This window comes from Salmo salar, chromosome ssa04, assembly GCF_905237065.1.
Source record: "Salmo salar chromosome ssa04, Ssal_v3.1, whole genome shotgun sequence".
In the NCBI taxonomy this organism is placed as follows: Eukaryota; Metazoa; Chordata; class Actinopteri; order Salmoniformes; family Salmonidae; genus Salmo; species Salmo salar.
In genome coordinates this window covers 10,607,827-10,626,816 of record NC_059445.1, presented here as the reverse complement: position 1 = coordinate 10,626,816, position 18,990 = coordinate 10,607,827, and the positions used below count along the sequence as shown (strand labels likewise).

The following is an 18,990-nucleotide window of genomic DNA, read 5'->3' as shown; positions in this document are numbered from 1 at the left end:
ATGATAATGTATCTTCATGGGCACGGTTTTCACCAATGAAGTCCAATAGAAGAAGAGAGTTGTAGTCCTATAATGAATATTCATTCTTAAAGCGGTGCATTGTTGGATACTACACATGCCATTTTTGGACTGGGTAACTTCTGATTCAATGACGACTGCTGTTACGCTACTATCAAAATAGGGAACATTACGGAGGAAATGTAACTATTGGTGTACTGAAAATCCCCATAAATGCTGCGATAGTATATCAGGTATGTGAACAGTAAATACTTGCCATAGTCCAGCACAGTTTGATAACTTGTTACCCTGATATAATCTGTCTTTTGAGGAATTAGCTAGCTAGCTAAGCTACTCATGCTAACAAGTAACAAAACGATAGCTACATTTCACCATGTGAAACTGCTAAAATTATGTCAGTAAGCTAGACAAACCCGTATAGTAGCTAATTACTACCTAGATAATAACTTAACTTAGCTAGCCTTCATAATTGTGCATGAATTGAGTGTTTTTGCCAGTTAGGTTGCTTGATAGCACGATCGTGCCATGCCACTTCAGTCAAGGTGACATGTTCCACAAAGACCAGCACGCTCAATCCAGACAAGTACATTGTAAAGGGAACTATGTGCTTGGCAATGTAACTAGGTATTCATTGAACAAGAGTAATTTTAAAACCGGTATGCTTTGTCGATTGAATGATGGTTGTCACTCGTTACCACAGCCACAAAGTCAAAATTGGCTATGTCGTAAAAATTTATGAAAGCAAAAATGTGATTTTTGGTCTTTAAATTTAAGGTTAGTCTTAAGGTTAGCAGTGTGGTTAAGTTTAGGGTAAAGCTTAGATTTTAAGAAGATAATTTGTAGGAATAGGCGGGGTTAAGCGATAATTATGACTTTGTAGCTGTGGTAACTAGTGAAGACCTCTTGTGCCAATCGTCATCTAACGTCACAACTGTCACATGTTGCAGAGGGCCACGTTATTTCCCATGCAACCTGAGCAATGTTCTTTCTCCCCTTGTACGGTATGTGACTGAATCTGTGACAGGTCTATTAAAGCGAATGATGATACCCCACATGGTATACGATACCTGTGTGTATTTGACCCAGCTGTCAGGAGATACTAAGATGGGTACTTTTACACAGTACATCCTATTTTGTGGGACGGGCAGCAGGTAGCCTAACGGTTAAGCACATTGGGTCAGTAACTGTAAGGTCAATGGTTAGAATCCAGGAGCCGACTAGGTGAAAATCTGCCAATTTGCCCTTGAGCAAGGCACTTAGCCCTAATTTCTCCTGTAAGTCGCACTGCATAAGAGTCTTCTAAATGACTAAAATGATTGAAGCTGCACATAACCACTGAGGGCTGTAGCTAGCCAGTAGTAGCTACAAACCTAGAGCAGAGCAACATAGATTTTTGGTTCTGTTTTGAACACATACAGTATCTGATGTTATCAGACCTACATGTAGCTGAGATAAAGGGCTCAGTGCTATTATACCTGTTATCCTGAAACACCCCTCTCTCCCTCACCAGGGTTCAGTGTGTGGATGGAGTCAGTAACATCTGAGAGCACCCAGCATAGTTATCACAGACAGGACAATCCAAAGAAGTCCGCGTTCAGACCAGTGCAGGCTGCACATCGGCAGGCAGGGGGAGAATGGTCAAGTACTTCTCTAACGACGTAGACATCAGGACCTCGTGGGACCATGTTGTCTCTGCCTTCTGGCAGAGGTATCCCAACCCATTCAGGTACAGGACCTCGCGCTGACCCGCTTTTATGGCGGATGCCTCAATGATTTGGTGAGAAGGGCTATGCCTATTTTCCATTGAGTCACAAACTCCAGACCCATGGAAAACCTGTGTGCTTTCTCCTACTATTGCACAAACGGCACCAACCGTCACTCTATAACCAAATGTGTTTTTGTAAAATGTTCAGTGGACATTGTTACAAGTAGTCCTTGTGCTTGTCCTTGTACAGTTGAACTTTGCAGTCATTGTTTTGTTTGATATACATTCTAAAGTCTCAGGATCATTATGTTACTGTGGAATTGCCCTACTCTCACTCACAATGAGATTATGGTGTCTGACGCTGTTACACAAGTTCAGATAAAACAACAGTGAGAAGATTTTATTAAGATGGAGAACTGAGAGTGACCACCGTGGAGAAGTGATACCAGCTTTGTCAGATCAGAAGGAAGTGACTTAGTCAAGTGCTTCATTCTATTTGTATTGTTAATATCTCCTCTTTGTTTGAACCCAGACATCTTTCCTTTTATTTGAGTACTTGATTCAAGGTTTGTATTCGATTGCTAATAATCAAATACAAGTACTTGAAATGTACAAATCTGCAACTATTTAGCAGGTTAAATTCAGAAGTACTGACAATGTTCAAATTTGTTTGTGGAGTATGTCAAGTGTCATGCAAATGTTATTTTCAGTTGTCTGAACAACTAGTAATTGGACCAACTGATAGCATACCGCCAACATTGTGTGTGTTCCCGTGCATCAGCACCCATGTTCTCACGGAGGACGTGGTGTTCCGGGAGGTGACGGTGGACCAGCGGCTTCTCTCCAGACGCCTGCTCACCAAGACCAATCGAATGCCTCGCTGGGCCGAGTTCCTCTTCCCCTCCAACCTCTCACGCTCCGTCTACATTGTCGAGGACTCCGTCGTCGACCCGGTCACCAAGAGCCTCACCACGTACACCTGGAACCTCAACCACACTACGTTAATGGTGAGGTACGCCCCGACATATGCTCCATTCCGAATCGACCCCTAGCCCCTACACCAAGAAGTGGCTAGGGAGTAGGGGCTAGGCTTCGAATTTGGAACCCAGGGATACTGGTTCCCACAGCTTAGTGGTTGGAGCATGGTGCTTGCAACACCAAACGTGTGGGTTTGACACTCATGCCAGTCACATGTAGTTCATGTATGTGTTTGTTAGTACGTGTAGGTTTCTCTCTGTTTTACTAGGTTGGTGGACGCTCATGTCCTTTTACAGTACACTGACTCAACACCGTGGAGTATCTTGTATTTGTTAGAAATCCATATTCTATCTTTAGGAGATAGTATCAGCACCACCGCCACCAGACAGAGGAACACGCTGGGTTTCCCCTACTGCGTTTAGCTGCGGCGCAGCTAAAAAAAGGAAAGACTGACACTATTAGTATTGACTAAGATAAGAATGTATCTACGTATTAGCACACAGCCTACTATTGAACAGAGACTTTGATATGCACGTCTACATGAAAACTGCTGTCCAAATAAAGTGTTATTGCATATCTTTAGATACGGAATGGAAGATCTTTTCCTCAACGGTTTAGGCTAGGTTGGTGTCTGCCCCTTCATGACCTCCAGTGGTTGACCTATATTACAGCCACAAGACATTGACAAGAAAGTGCCCTCTGCGTTGCCCCGCCCCCCTGAGAGACGGGCTTGTTTACTGGTCGCGCTTGTTTGTTTTCTCTAGCAACCGACTGTCTCCAAGCCTACAGCACAATGAATATACTGTTTCCCAGAGAAATTCCTTCATGTTGATACCCACAAGGTTTTCCATTGTATATAATTTGTGCCATTTTGTAAAAAAAAAAAAGAGAGAGAAAGGCAACATTCTGCAGTCTGGCTGGATATTGGTTCAGACTGGTAAACCCTTGACTAAAGAGACAGACGTGAAATGTATTGTTGGTGGTTTTCTGTTTCTCAGGGACCTGCTTTGTTGGATAAGAAAGATGACGTCTCAAGTCTCTACGAGAGTCGGAGTTCACTCTCCATTCTACGGTTAGCAATAGAACAAGGCTTTAATGTGAGAGACTAAACGAGACACTTTATCTCACCATACCTGGTCAATGTCAACTAGACCTACACTGCAATCATGCACAGACCTTTTTATGATTCAACCAGCACTTTGTTCATCCCCTTCCCACTTTGTATTCATCTCAAGATCGCCAACACTTGATGTCTATCGATCAAGATATATGGTGCTGTCAACTTGATGGATGAGCAGAGAGGAGCACCATAAGGAACACACACACACCCACCCACACCCCACCAGATTATGCCCACCGTCTAGTTAACGCAAAGCGTTGTGGCGGCGTGCTAGCGAGCGCTGTCTTGTTTTGATTCCACTTGACGGCAGCTGAAGGAGAGGATGACTCATATCACTAGACAGATGGAACAACTTTGTAATCATCTCCAACATCATATTTCGGAACAAAATGTCACTCTTATAAAACATTTATTATCGCACGCAACCAGTGACTCAAAATGAAGTGGAATTCATAACTTGTTCTTCGTTCATTTTGCATTGAAGTTGTTTGCTTCTTTATGTATTGTGCCCTATAGTTGAGGGCAGCAAACCAACACCACCTGGTTAACAACCCTCTCTTCCCCCATCCTCTCCTAGACGGTGGAGGAGCGCTGCGTATTCCAGAGTCAGAGGACCGGCCTGCCTTCACGCTGCTCAGACGAGAGGCCTGGATCTCTTCTGGAGTCTACGGCTTCTCCAGACCTATCCAGGTACAGCACAGATGTCGTACAGAACAGCCACAGCGCAACAGAAAACACCACAGCCCCAGACCAGCTATAGGACAGCACACCACGGTACAGCCCCAGACCAGCTAGCTATAGGACGGCACAGCCCCAGACCAGCTAGTTATAGGACGGCACAGCCCAGCCCCAGACCAGCTAGCTATAGGACGGCACAGCCCAGCCCCAGACCAGCTAGCTATAGGACGGCACAGCCCAGACCAGCTAGCTATAGGACGGCACAGCCCAGCCCCAGACCAGCTAGCTATAGGACGGCACAGCCCAGCCCCAGACCAGCTAGCTATAGGACGGCACAGCCCAGCCCCAGACCAGCTAGCTATAGGACGGCACAGCCCAGCCCCAGACCAGCTAGCTATAGGACGGCACAGCCCAGCCCCAGACCAGCTAGCTATAGGACGGCACAGCCCAGCCCCAGACCAGCTAGCTATAGGACGGCACAGCCCAGCCCCAGACCAGCTAGCTATGGACAGCTAGCTATAGGACGGCACAGCCCAGCCCCAGACCAGCTAGCTATAGGACGGCACAGCCCAGCCCCAGACCAGCTAGCTATAGGACGGCACAGCCCAGCCCCAGACCAGCTAGCTATAGGACGGCACAGCCCAGCCCCAGACCAGCTAGCTATAGGACGGCACAGCCCTGTATGGAGTCTACATCCAAGACTAAAGTAATGTTCAAAGCAGACTTAGGTTCAAGTAATGTTTGCTTTCTTTCAAATACTTTGAGAGTTTGATTGAGCCTGTCTGGGGTGCCAAATGAGTTTGGTTTTGGGACTACTCCATTGGTGACATTGCGCCAATCAAGCTCAAACAAGTGCAGCTAAATTATTTGAATGGATAACAAATACTATTTGAACCCAGGTCTGATGGCTATTGAATACATCCACATATACGAGGCTCAGAGGACCACTACACTACAGCAAAATAGTTCAAGTACCTCAGGACAGACGACCCCTTTTCATCACCAAAGCCATGACCCGTTTAATGGGAGCAGATATTGAATAGCAGCAGTCTGCAAAGCAGCAGTACATTTGGATTTGTAGCCTGGGAAATCAATTTGAAGGATCTGCTTGCGGTCGTTGTTGGACACCTATGAGAACATACATATATAATCCATCTATAACAAAAGCCCAGTCTGAGTTGAAAAACAGATTTTCCCTTAAGTCCGACCCAGATATTTGGTTGACAAATCTAAGAGGCCCACATAAGTATTTTCCACCTCAGCAAGCTAGGCATTCTGTCTCTCTCACACACACACACACACACACACACACACACACACACAGAGAGGGTTTATAGGGACGAATAATGGCACAAGAGGAAAAGTGTGTCTGCAGATGCCAAAACAAAGAAATGGTTTATAGGGACGAATAATGGCACAAGAGGAAAAGTGTGTCTGCAGATGCCAAAACAAAGAAATGGTCATCTTCCACCAGGAATGTTTTCTACGCAAGGGTAGAAAACTATTTTAGCTTGTTATTATTATTATTAGCGGTGTGTGCTAGCCTTGACTACCCCTAGAGAGAGAAATGGAAGTCGAGATGATGGGAAAGAGAGAACAAGAGAGATGAAAGAAAGAAAGAAAGAAAGAAAGAAGAAAGAGGGGGGGAAGTACACTGCTGTTCATGTCTCCCCATTTAAACCCTGCTGTTTCCTGTCATGTCCGTCTGTTCTGTTCCCCAGGAGTTTGGCTTGGCCCGCTTCAAGAGCAACCAGGTGAAGGCCATGAAGGGCCTGGAGTACGCTCTGTCTAACTTACACAGTACGTACTGAAGTAGGAGAAGGAGGAAACCAAACAACTTTATTTCTGGGATTTATGTGGTTGGAGGCGATGGGCAAACTTTTTTTAGAGGGAAAAAGTTATATTTTTGGAGATTGGTGCTTTCCGTCATGTTTTCCACATTACACAAAGTACCAAAAAGTCTGTCAAAGTCTACTCATGGCTGATTGCCGTGGTCTGAAGTGAAGTCGTGAAATTAATCACAGCTCCCACCCACCAATCAACTCTCAACACTAACCCTCCCATCATACCTTCTCTCTCTCCTGAAGTGTAACACACACACAATCGTCCGTGGATAATCAGGCCGTGATAGCGTCGCCAGACGGACGCGTCTCTTGAAGTCCTTCGCCGAGTGGAGTGATACGACGACGATGATGATTACTGATTTACTGCATGTCTGAGTATGGCCATGTTCTCGTCTCGGAGATATCCCTCCCTAAAGATTGACACCTACAAGTTCCCACTCTCTTAATTGAACGAGTCCGGTTGAGTCAATGATTCAACCGTTTGTCTATGTTCAGAGGCTGAAAACATCCAATGTGATTAGCTTAAGCCGTATAGTCACAGACCAGTGTTTTGTCCCACGCGTTGCGTGACTGCGCCATATGCCACAGGGCCTTCAGAAAGTATTAATTACCCCTTGATTTATTCCACATTTTGTTGTGTTACAGATGGAATTCAAAATTGATTGAGTTTTTCCTCAACCATTTACACACAATACCCCATAATGACAAAGTGAAGACATGTTTAGACGTTTTTGCAAATTTATTACAAATGAAATACATATCTCAATTACATAAGTATTCACACCTCTGAGGTCAATACTTTGTAGAAGCACCTTTGGCAGCGATTACAGCTGTGAGTCTTTCTGGGTAAGTCACTAGGAGCTTTCTACGCCTGGATTGTGCAACATTTGCCCATTATTCTTTTCAAAATTCTTCAAGCTCTGTCGAATTAGTTGTTGACCATTTTCAGGTCTCTCTGCAGATTTAAGTCGAAACTGTAACTCGGCCACATTCATTATCTTCTTGGTAAGCAACTCCAGTGTAGAATTTGGCCTTGTTTTAGGTTATTGTCCTGCTGAAAGATGAAATCCTCTCCCGGTGTCTGGTGCATGGCAGACTGAACCAGGTTTTCCTCTAGGATTTTGCAGTGACTGGGTGTATTGATACACCATCCAAAGTGTAATTAATAACTTCACCATGCTCAAAAGGATATTCAGATTTTTTATTTTTTTTTGCGATCTACCAATAGGTGACCTTCTTTGCGAGTCATTAGAAAACCTTCCTGGTCTGTGGTTGAATCCATGTTTAAATTCACTACTCTACTGAGGAACCTTACAGATAATTGTATGTGTGGGGTACAGAGATGAGGTAGTTATTAAAAAAAATCATGTTATACACTTATTGCACAAAGAGTGAGTCCATGCAATTTATTGTATGACTTGTTAAGCACATTTTTACTCTTGAACTTAGTTGGGCTTGTCATAAATGGGGCGGCAGGGTAGCCTAGTGGTTAGAGCGTTGGACTAGTAACGAAGAGGTTGCAAGTTCAAATCCCTGAGCTGACAAGGTACAAATCTGTCGTTCTCCCCCTGAACAGGCAGGTAACCCACTGTTCCTAGGCCGTCATTGAAAATAAGAATTTGTTCTTAACTGACTTGCCTAGTTAAATAAAGGTAAAATAAAAATGATTTGAATACATTTCAGCTTTTATTTGTAAAAATTCCACTTTGACATTATGGGGTATTGTGTGTAGGCCAATGACAAACTCTCAATTTTAATAATATTTGAATTCAGGCTGTAACAACAACATTTGAAAAAGTCAAGGGGTGTGAATAATCTGTGAATGCCCTGTATGTCAAACATCAGTTCATAACAGATAATCACAGCTGTCCAATGTTTGGCCATGACGACGGTAACCATGACGACGGTAACCATGACGACGGTAACCATGACGACGGTAACCATGACGACGGTAACCATGCCGACGGTAACCATGACGACGGTAACCATGACGACAGTGGCGAGGCCTGCGTTCTGTCTGACATTGTCCTAGTGTCACACAAAGGCAGCAGACTAGACACACACCTCAAAGACTTATAGGACATATTTCCATTGTTGTCTTTGTCCCCTCTGTGTGCATCATGCCGTCACTACAGCTGGACTAGGTCTCAGGTTTATTGCGATGGTAAGTACAGTACTAGGGTCTGTCACTACAGCTGGACTAGGTATCAGGTTTATTATGGTGGTCAGTACAGTACTAGGGTCTGTCACTACAGCTGGACTAGGTATCAGGTTTATTATGGTGGTCAGTACAGTACTAGGGTCTGTCACTACAGCTGGACTAGGTATCAGGTTTATTATGGTGGTCAGTACAGTACTAGGGTCTGTCACTACAGCTGGACTAGGTATCAGGTTTATTATGATGGTCAGTACAGTACTAGGGTCTGTCACTACAGCTGGACTAGGTCTCAGGTTTATTATGGTGGTCAGTACAGTACTAGGGTCTGTCACTACAGCTGGACTAGGTCTCAGGTTTATTATGGTGGTCAGTACAGTACTAGGGTCTGTCACTACAGCTGGACTAGGTATCAGGTTTATTATGGTGGTCAGTACAGTACTAGGGTCTGTCACTACAGCTGGACTAGGTCTCAGGTTTATTATGGTGGTCAGTACAGTACTAGGGTCTGTCACTACAGCTGGACTAGGTATCAGGTTTATTATGGTGGTCAGTACAGTACTAGGGTCTGTCACTACAGCTGGACTAGGTATCAGGTTTATTATGGTGGTCAGTACAGTACTAGGGTCTGTCACTACAGCTGGACTAGGTATCAGGTTTATTATGGGGGTAGTACAGTACTAGGGTCTGTCACTACAGCTGGACTAGGTCTCAGGTTTATTATGATGGTCAGTACAGTACTAGGGTCTGTCACTACAGCTGGACTAGGTCTCAGGTTTATTATGGTGGTCAGTACAGTACTAGGGTCTGTCACTGCAGCTGGACTAGGTATCAGGTTTATTATGGTGGTCAGTACAGTACTAGGGTCTGTCACTACAGCTGGACTAGGTATCAGGTTTATTATGGTGGTCAGTACAGTACTAGGGTCTGTCACTACAGCTGGACTAGGTATCAGGTTTATTATGGTGGTCAGTACAGTACTAGGGTCTGTCACTACAGCTGGACTAGGTCTCAGGTTTATTATGATGGTCAGTACAGTACTAGGGTCTGTCACTACAGCTGGACTAGGTCTCAGGTTTATTATGGTGGTCAGTACAGTACTAGGGTCTGTCACTACAGCTGGACTAGGTATCAGGTTTATTATGGTGGTCAGTACAGTACTAGGGTCTGTCACTACAGCTGGACTAGGTCTCAGGTTTATTATGATGGTCAGTACAGTACTAGGGTCTGTCACTGCAGCTGGACTAGGTATCAGGTTTATTATGATGGTCAGTACAGTACTAGGGTCTGTCACTGCAGCTGGACTAGGTATCAGGTTTATTATGGTGGTCAGTACAGTACTAGGGTCTGTCACTACAGCTGGAATAGGTATCAGGTTTATTATGATGGTCAGTACAGTACTAGGGTCTGTCACTACAGCTGGAATAGGTATCAGGTTTATTATGGTGGTCAGTACAGTACTAGGGTCTGTCACTACAGCTGGACTAGGTATCAGGTTTATTATGGTGGTCAGTACAGTACTAGGGTCTGTCACTACAGCTGGACTAGGTATCAGGTTTATTATGGTGGTCAGTACAGTACTAGGGTCTGTCACTACAGCTGGACTAGGTATCAGGTTTATTATGGTGGTCAGTACAGTACTAGGGTCTGTCACTACAGCTGGACTAGGTATCAGGTTTATTATGGTGGTCAGTACAGTACTAGGGTCTGTCACTGCAGCTGGACTAGGTATCAGGTTTATTATGGTGGTCAGTACAGTACTAGGGTCTGTCACTACAGCTGGACTAGGTATCAGGTTTATTATGGTGGTCAGTACAGTACTAGGGTCTGTCACTACAGCTGGAATAGGTATCAGGTTTATTATGGTGGTCAGTACAGTACTAGGGTCTGTCACTACAGCTGGACTAGGTATCAGGTTTATTATGGTGGTCAGTACAGTACTAGGGTCTGTCACTACAGCTGGACTAGGTATCAGGTTTATTATGGTGGTCAGTACAGTACTAGGGTCTGTCACTACAGCTGGACTAGGTCTCAGGTTTATTATGGTGGTCAGTACAGTACTAGGGTCTGTCACTACAGCTGGACTAGGTATCGGGTTTATTATGGTGGTCAGTACAGTACTAGGGTCTGTCACTACAGCTGGACTAGGTATCAGGTTTATTATGGTGGTCAGTACAGTACTAGGGTCTGTCACTACAGCTGGACTAGGTATCGGGTTTATTATGGTGGTCAGTACAGTACTAGGGTCTGTCACTACAGCTGGACTAGGTCTCAGGTTTATTATGGTGGTCAGTACAGTACTAGGGTCTGTCACTACAGCTGGACTAGGTATCAGGTTTATTATGGTGGTCAGTACAGTACTAGGGTCTGTCACTACAGCTGGACTAGGTATCAGGTTTATTATGGTGGTCAGTACAGTACTAGGGTCTGTCACTACAGCTGGACTAGGTATCAGGTTTATTATGGTGGTCAGTACAGTACTAGGGTCTGTCACTACAGCTGGACTAGGTATCAGGTTTATTGTGGTGGTCAGTACAGTACTAGGGTCTCACTACAGCTGGACTAGGTATCAGGTTTATTATGGTGGTCAGTACAGTACTAGGGTCTGTCACTACAGCTGGACTAGGTATCAGGTTTATTATGGTGGTCAGTACAGTACTAGGGTCTGTCACTACAGCTGGACTAGGTCTCAGGTTTATTATGGTGGTCAGTACAGTACTAGGGTCTGTCACTACAGCTGGACTAGGTCTCAGGTTTATTATGGTGGTCAGTACAGTACTAGGGTCTGTCACTACAGCTGGACTAGGTCTCAGGTTTATTATGGTGGTCAGTACAGTACTAGGGTCTGTCACTACAGCTGGACTAGGTATCAGGTTTTATGGTGGTCAGTACAGTACTAGGGTCTGTCACTACAGCTGGACTAGGTATCAGGTTTATTATGGTGGTCAGTACAGTACTAGGGTCTGTCACTACAGCTGGACTAGGTATCAGGTTTATTATGGTGGTCAGTACAGTACTAGGGTCTCACTACAGCTGGACTAGGTCTCAGGTTTATTATGGTGGTCAGTACAGTACTAGGGTCTGTCACTACAGCTGGACTAGGTCTCAGGTTTATTATGGTGGTCAGTACAGTACTAGGGTCTGTCACTACAGCTGGACTAGGTATCAGGTTTATTATGGTGGTCAGTACAGTACTAGGGTCTGTCACTACAGCTGGACTAGGTCTCAGGTTTATTATGGTGGTCAGTACAGTACTAGGGTCTGTCACTACAGCTGGACTAGGTCTCAGGTTTATTATGGTGGTCAGTACAGTACTAGGGTCTGTCACTACAGCTGGACTAGGTATCAGGTTTATTATGGTGGTCAGTACAGTACTAGGGTCTGTCACTACAGCTGGACTAGGTATCAGGTTTATTATGGTGGTCAGTACAGTACTAGGGTCTGTCACTACAGCTGGACTAGGTCTCAGGTTTATTATGGTGGTCAGTACAGTACTAGGGTCTGTCACTACAGCTGGACTAGGTATCAGGTTTATTATGGTGGTCAGTACAGTACTAGGGTCTGTCACTACAGCTGGACTAGGTATCAGGTTTATTATGGTGGTCAGTACAGTACTAGGGTCTGTCACTACAGCTGGACTAGGTATCAGGTTTATTATGGTGGTCAGTACAGTACTAGGGTCTGTCACTACAGCTGGACTAGGTATCAGGTTTATTATGGTGGTCAGTACAGTACTAGGGTCTGTCACTATGGTGACGGCATGGCTACGATCCAATATCCATACTATTGTACCATTTGTCCAATACAGACTGTCTGAAGTGGATCCCTGTGCCCTATAGAGTGCACTACTTTAGCCCTATGGGCCCTGGTCAATAGTAGTGCACTGCACTGCACTATGTAGTATATAAGATGCCATTTCAGACAACCATAGCTTCCTCCTAAATGGTATGCTTCAAATCAAAGTTTATTTGTCATGTGCGCCGAATACAACAGGTGTGGATATTGGATCAGAGCCATGGATCTGTGACACCTTCGTCCCAACCCCTTGCTGGGGGATGTCACATGTCTGTCTGGTAGTAGCTTCTGTAGCCACTAGGCAGCCATTTCTAGAACAATCTCTAGTATCCACAGTAGTTGAGGAACAATGCAGTCGAGTCATAATTCCCTTTGGCATCAATGTGGACAGACACCAGCTATTCTAGAGCATTAGATCCTGTATTGTGCTTATCTGTAGCTGCTGCAAATACTGTGTACAAAACATTAGGAACACTTTCCTTATATTGAGTTGCAACCCCCTTTGCCCTCAGAACAGCCTCAATTTTTCAGATCATGGACTATAAGGTGTCGAAAGCATTCCACAGGGATGCTGGCCCATGTTGACGCCAATGCAAACTGTTGAAAGTGGAAAATCCCAGCAGCGTTGCAGTTCTTGTGCACCCGGCATATACTACCATACCTCATTCAAAGGCACTTCAATCTTTTCACTCTCTGAATGGCACACACACAATCAGTTTCTTAAGGCTTCACCTATACTGATATTGAAGTTGATTTAACAAGTGACATCAATAAGGGATTCACCTTGTCAGTGTGTTTCATGGAAAGAGCGGGTGTTCATAATGTTTTGTAGATTGTGTACTGTCATTTTTCCCCGGTTGATGCAAGTGCATGTTGGCTGAAGGAATTCTAACTTGAGATGAATGTCAAGGGGGATTTATTTTCATGAAAAATGTAGTTTAGCTGTGAATCATGTCGGTATGATTCACATAATATTCCACTCTAAATTGATTTCATGTCACTTCTGTGATATTTAATTCTCCTGTTCAGGCGACATGAACAAAGGAAATTTCTCGTTTCATTAATTCACTTACTTGGGGAATGTAATATTTCCTCGGGGTGCAGACCCCCTGCCAGATCATTCACACATAGTGGAGGATCGTTCCTAGCGTTTAAAGCTTTACAGGGTCCCTTTATCTTAACACTTCGCACCGCTCTGCTTACCCAACCTCCCACTGTGCCCAACTTTTCAGTTAATTGGGCTCCACCGCCAGCTAGGCAGTAGCTCCGACACACACCGCCAGCTAGGCAGTAGCTCCGACACACACCGCCAGCTAGGCAGTAGCTCCGACACACACCGCCAGCTAGGCAGTAGCCCCGACACACACCGCCAGCTAGGCAGTAGCCCCGACACACACCGCCAGCCAGGCAGTAGCCCCGACACACACCGCCAGCCAGGCAGTAGCCCCGACACACACCGCCAGCCAGGCAGTAGCCCCGACACACACCGCCAGCCAGGCAGTAGCCCCGACACACACCGCCAGCCAGGCAGTAGCCCCGACACACACCGCCAGCCAGGCAGTAGCCCCGACACACACCGCCAGCCAGGCAGTAGCCCCGACACACACCGCCAGCCAGGCAGTAGCCCCGACACACACCGCCAGCCAGGCAGTAGCCCCGACACACACCGCCAGCCAGGCAGTAGCTCCGACACACACCGCCAGCCAGGCAGTAGCTCCGACACACACCGCCAGCCAGGCAGTAGCTCCAGTACTGTGAAAGGAGTCGGAGCAAGGATGATACAAAACTGAGAAATCGTCAAACGAGCATACCAGATATTCAAGGTTTGATCAAAGTCATGTGCGTCTGGAACGTCACCCTATCCACTATGTAGTGCACTACTTTTGACCAGGACCGATAGGGAGTAGGGTGCCATTTCAGACAGTGTGGTAGAAACAACCAGGACCACCTCCTGTCGTTGGCCAACATCAAAGGGGTTTTATTCATAACGGAGTGTGAGACTGCACGTATTTCTGTTGGTGTGTGTGCTAGAGACTATCCGACTGCATCGGTGTGTTTGCGACTGCATGCACACACACATCCGTTTGTGTGAAGCGACTAATCTTCCCTCCTGCCTGCATCTCCAGCCACGAGGTTCGCGACAGCGTCCGAGAAAGAGAAGCGAAGAGAAAGAGAGCGAGGGTTGAGCTCAAAGAGCCCAGAGGAAAGATGTGGCTTTGTATGGAGGCCTCAGAAGCCTTCCATCCCCCACAGAGAGAGGGTGCTCTGGGGGTCAGCCAAGGCAGTCGGCCCTGGGAAGGGACCAGGGCTGTGGTTATTCTGGTCAGTGGCTCCAGACCTGCAGCTGGGCTGGGTTCAGTCAGAGGGAGACAGGGAGGAAGAGAGTGTTGTCATAGTTTCCCCCCCATTGTCTGTAGTAGAACAGTACATGTGGTGCCATGAAGTCTTAGCCTGGCCTAGCATAGAACATCTTCCTCCCCTCTGTCCCCTCATCCCTGTTCCCAGTACAGTTACTGTAGCTTTCTCCTTGTCCCTGTTCCCAGTACAGTTACTGTAGCTTCCTCCTCTCTCCTTGTCCCTGTTCCCAGTACAGTTACTGTAGTAGCCTCCTCACTCTGTCCCATCTCTCCTTGTCCCTGTTCCCAGTACAGTTACTGTAGTAGCCTCCTCACTCTGTCCCATCTCTCCTTGTCCCTGTTCCCAGTACAGTTTGTCCCCTGAGCTAAGGTTCCTCTGGGCCACGTCACGCTATGCTGCCACTGACCCCATGTCCTGGAGGCTGGCCAGACTCAGTGGGCCTGACCAAGACACTTTTGTCTAGGTTTCTCTTGCTGGAGTCCCCAGCAGCTTTTTCTGAGTATCTTTCTCTCGCCCTCTTTGGATCTCTTTCCTTAACTTTCATCTTTGTCTTTCTTGGCCTGTGACTGGATCCATTGTGCTTGCTGTGTGTGTGTGTGTGTGTGTGTGTGTGTGTGTGTGTGTGTGTCCTTCTCCCTCTCCTCCCTACTGGTCGCTCCAGATAGGATCGCTCAGCCTCAACAACCACTCCAAGATTGGCTCCTCTCCTCTCTGGCAGTCTAAATATTTTCCAGATGTTTGAAGTATCTGTTAGAAGCATTTGGATGGCCTCAGTGTTCACAACTCACACTGAAGAAGAGGAATGCTCTGCTTGTCTCTGTTGTGACGGTGGTAGTGTGTTGACTAGGAGACCTCTGGGGATGGTAGAGGTCACCTTAACTCTAACCCCTACTTCTAAAATAGCCTTTTTTAGATGGAGGAAAGGTTATATTGTTTCACACACTTGTAGAGAGGGCAATCACACACACACACACACTTGTTTTAAAATGTATTCCCAATCAAAATCCTATTTCCCCTAAACTTTTTAACCTTAACTCTAACTCTAAGTCTAAAATAGCCTTTTTCCTTGTGGGGACTGGCGAAATATCCCCACTTGTCAAAAATGTTCCTTGTTTTGCTATCCTTGTGAGGACTTCTGGTACCCACAAGAATAGTGAAACCCAACCACACACACTGTTAGAGAGAATGCTGACCCAGGAACAAACCCCTGAGCAGAAGACCTGCTGGCTGCCTCATGACAAGATCCCTGTTACCTGAGCCTTGTGGTCTTTCCAACACACACACTTTTAGTCCCAGGATATCAAGTCTAAGTAATGTGGAGTTGTATTCATTCACTCCATGTTTACATGTTGGTTAGTTTACTGTATACACACACTCACCCCATGTCTCTCTCGTCTTCTGCCCACAGGAGAGGCACCCCAGCGTCAGCCCTGCGTCCGGGACACAGTGAAGACTGCTACAGAGAAAGCCAAGACCCTGGCCTCGGCCGCCGCCCCGCAGAAACAGCCCCAGCAGTACGTGTGACGACAGGGGAACATCCACTGCTGCCGGCTGGAACCAGGACTGGAATGGGACACTGTGCACGCAGGGCAGGCACAAGCAACACATTCACATGCAACACACAGGCTGGCCAATTCTGATCTTTTTCAGAGCTTATCTGATTGGTCAAAAGACCAATTTGTGAGGAAAAACAAATCAGAATTGAGCTGCGCATGCACACACACTCATGCACACGCCTTTTCATTGACTGGAAGCTTGCTTGTATCAAGGTCTCGGTGTACAATATGTCCATCTAAACCACTAACTAACAGCTCTGCTCCTCTGGGGTTAGGCTCTGCTCTTGTTTTCATTAGCCTAGCATTAATACATCTCATGTACTGAGCCCCTGTCTGACCGCCTGCCACAACTTAGGGGCATGATCAATAGGCACCAAACGCAAGAAAATGTTCTCAAACAGAGCGAAACAGAGATACAAAAGTATGTGGACAGCCCTTCAAATTAGTGGATTTGGCCATTTCAGCCACACACGTTGCTGACAGGTGTATAAAACCAAGCACACAGTCATGCAATCTCCATAGACAAACATTGGCAGTAGAATGGCCTTACTGAAGAGCTCAGTGATTTAACGTGGCACCGTCATAGGATGCCACCTTTCCATCAAGTCAGTGTCACATTTCTGCCCTGGTCAACAAAGTGCTGTTATTGTGAAGCGGAAACGTCTAGGAGCAACAACAACTCAGCCGTGAAGTGGTAGGCAACAAGCTCACAGAATGGGACTGCCGAGTTCCAAACTGCCTCCGGAAGCAACGTAAGCGCAATAACTGTTCGTCGGGAGCTTCATGAAATGGGTTTCCATGGCTGAGCAGCCGCACAAAAGCCTAAGATGACCATACGCAATGCAAAGCGTCAGCTGGAGTGGTGTAAAGCTCGCTGCCATTGGAGCAGTGGAAATGCATTCTTTGGAGTGATGAATCACGCTTCACGATCTGATGGACGAATCTGGGTTTGGCGGATGCCAGGAGAACACTACCTGCCCCAATGCTGAGTGCCAACTGTAAAGTTTGATGGAGGAAGAATAATGGTCTGTGGTGGTTTATTGTTCGGGCCCCTTAGTTCCAGTGAAGGGAAATCTTAACTCTACAGCATGCAATGACATTCTAGATGATTCTGTGCTTCCAACTTTGTCAAACAGTTTGGGGAAGGCCCTTTCCTGTTTCAGCATGACAATGCCCCCATGCACAAAGCGAGTTCATACAGAAACGGCCTGTCGAACTTCACTGGCCTGCACAGAGCTCTGACCTCAACCCCATCGAACACCTTTGGGATGAATTGGAACGCCAACTGCAAGCCAGGCCTAATTGCCCAACATCAGTGCCTGACCTCACTGGCTGAATGGAAGCAAGTCCCCGCAGCAATGTTCCAACATCTAGTGGAAAGCCTTCGCAGAAGAGTGGAGGCTGTTGTAGCAGTAAAGGGGGACCAACTCCATATTAATGCTCATGATTTTGGATGAGCAGGTGTCCACATACTTTTGGTCATGTAGTGTACTTTCTGAACTTGTCCAATAGAAACACTTTCTGTTGCAAAATGTTTTTATATGGTGTGCCATAATGAACACAACCCTGACTTGAGTAAGCTCTGGGACATATCTCTTGTGCACTGTCAGTGAGGCCTGTTTTGAAAAGCATAAAACGTGACAAATCAGACATGCCAAATAACAGTAAAAGGTACCAAGACAAGCTGAAGAAATAATAATGTTCCACAACACTGGATGTATGCTGGAGTTTGAGAGTTTATCAGATAATATAAATAATTAGTAATTATTGTATTACCCTTCCAACTGCGTCGTGCGACTGAATTTGTCAATGAGGTCTACGATTGATTTGTTGGATATATCAAGCGATATCAAATTAGGAATTTGACATTTACCAGGGACAGTTGATGTATTTCATGTTTTATTGTACATTAATAATGTATTAGTCCAACATTGGTTTGTCTCTTAATATTTTTGCTGCATTCCTTTAAGGTAGAACTAGCTATTATGATTTTGAAATCATTTTGGCTGTGATTTTTAGACTAGAGGAAATTGTCATAAGTCTTAACATTGAAATAATACTGCACTTAAATAAGTGATTTAATATTATTTGGGATACAACTTTATCAATCTTATGTTGCTCTCATTTTGTTTTGGTTCAGTTTTATGTAAACTAAACTACTGCATATTGTCATGAAATTGTAACGTTCAATGCCATGGTTTTCATATTCCTATGTACAACTTAGTCGATGTTGTGATGCTATTGCAGTAATCTGACAACAGGGGGCCTAAAAAGAGCCTGTAGAAGTTCAGCATGCCAACTATTTAAAGGGGCAGTGCAGTCAGTGATTTCTGTGTTTTTATATATAGGAGGTTGGAATAATACTGTGAAATTGTCCTTTTAGCATAAGAGCTGTTGGAAAAGACTGCCTGAACTTCTTGCATTTTGCTAAGAAACAATTTTTTCTTAGATTTTTAACTCCGTTTTAATTGTTACCCAGAAATGATTTGATATTGAGATAAAAACAGCTGCATTGGACCTTTTTATTACTGTTTGGCCATTCTCTCCAGTCTCCACCAGACAGAGGTTATTTTACATAAACCACTTCACCGTCCTGTTTCCTCATTCTCCAGTCTCCACCAGACAGGTTATTTTACATAAATCACTTCACTTTCCTGTGTTTATCATTCTCCAGTCTCCATCAGACTACTGAGGTTATTTTACATAATATAGCGCTTCATCTTCCTGTGTTATCATTGCATAGTAATAGGATCATTTGAATTCCTATTGAATTCCTCAAGTAC

General features: G+C 45.4%; 1 pseudogene; it reads left to right on the top strand.

Annotated features, from left to right (window-relative positions):
* Positions 1-89: 89 nt before the first annotated feature.
* LOC106602274 (PRELI domain-containing protein 1, mitochondrial-like) lies at positions 90-18,724 on the top strand (annotated as a pseudogene).
* The last annotated feature ends 266 nt before the right edge of the window (positions 18,725-18,990 follow it).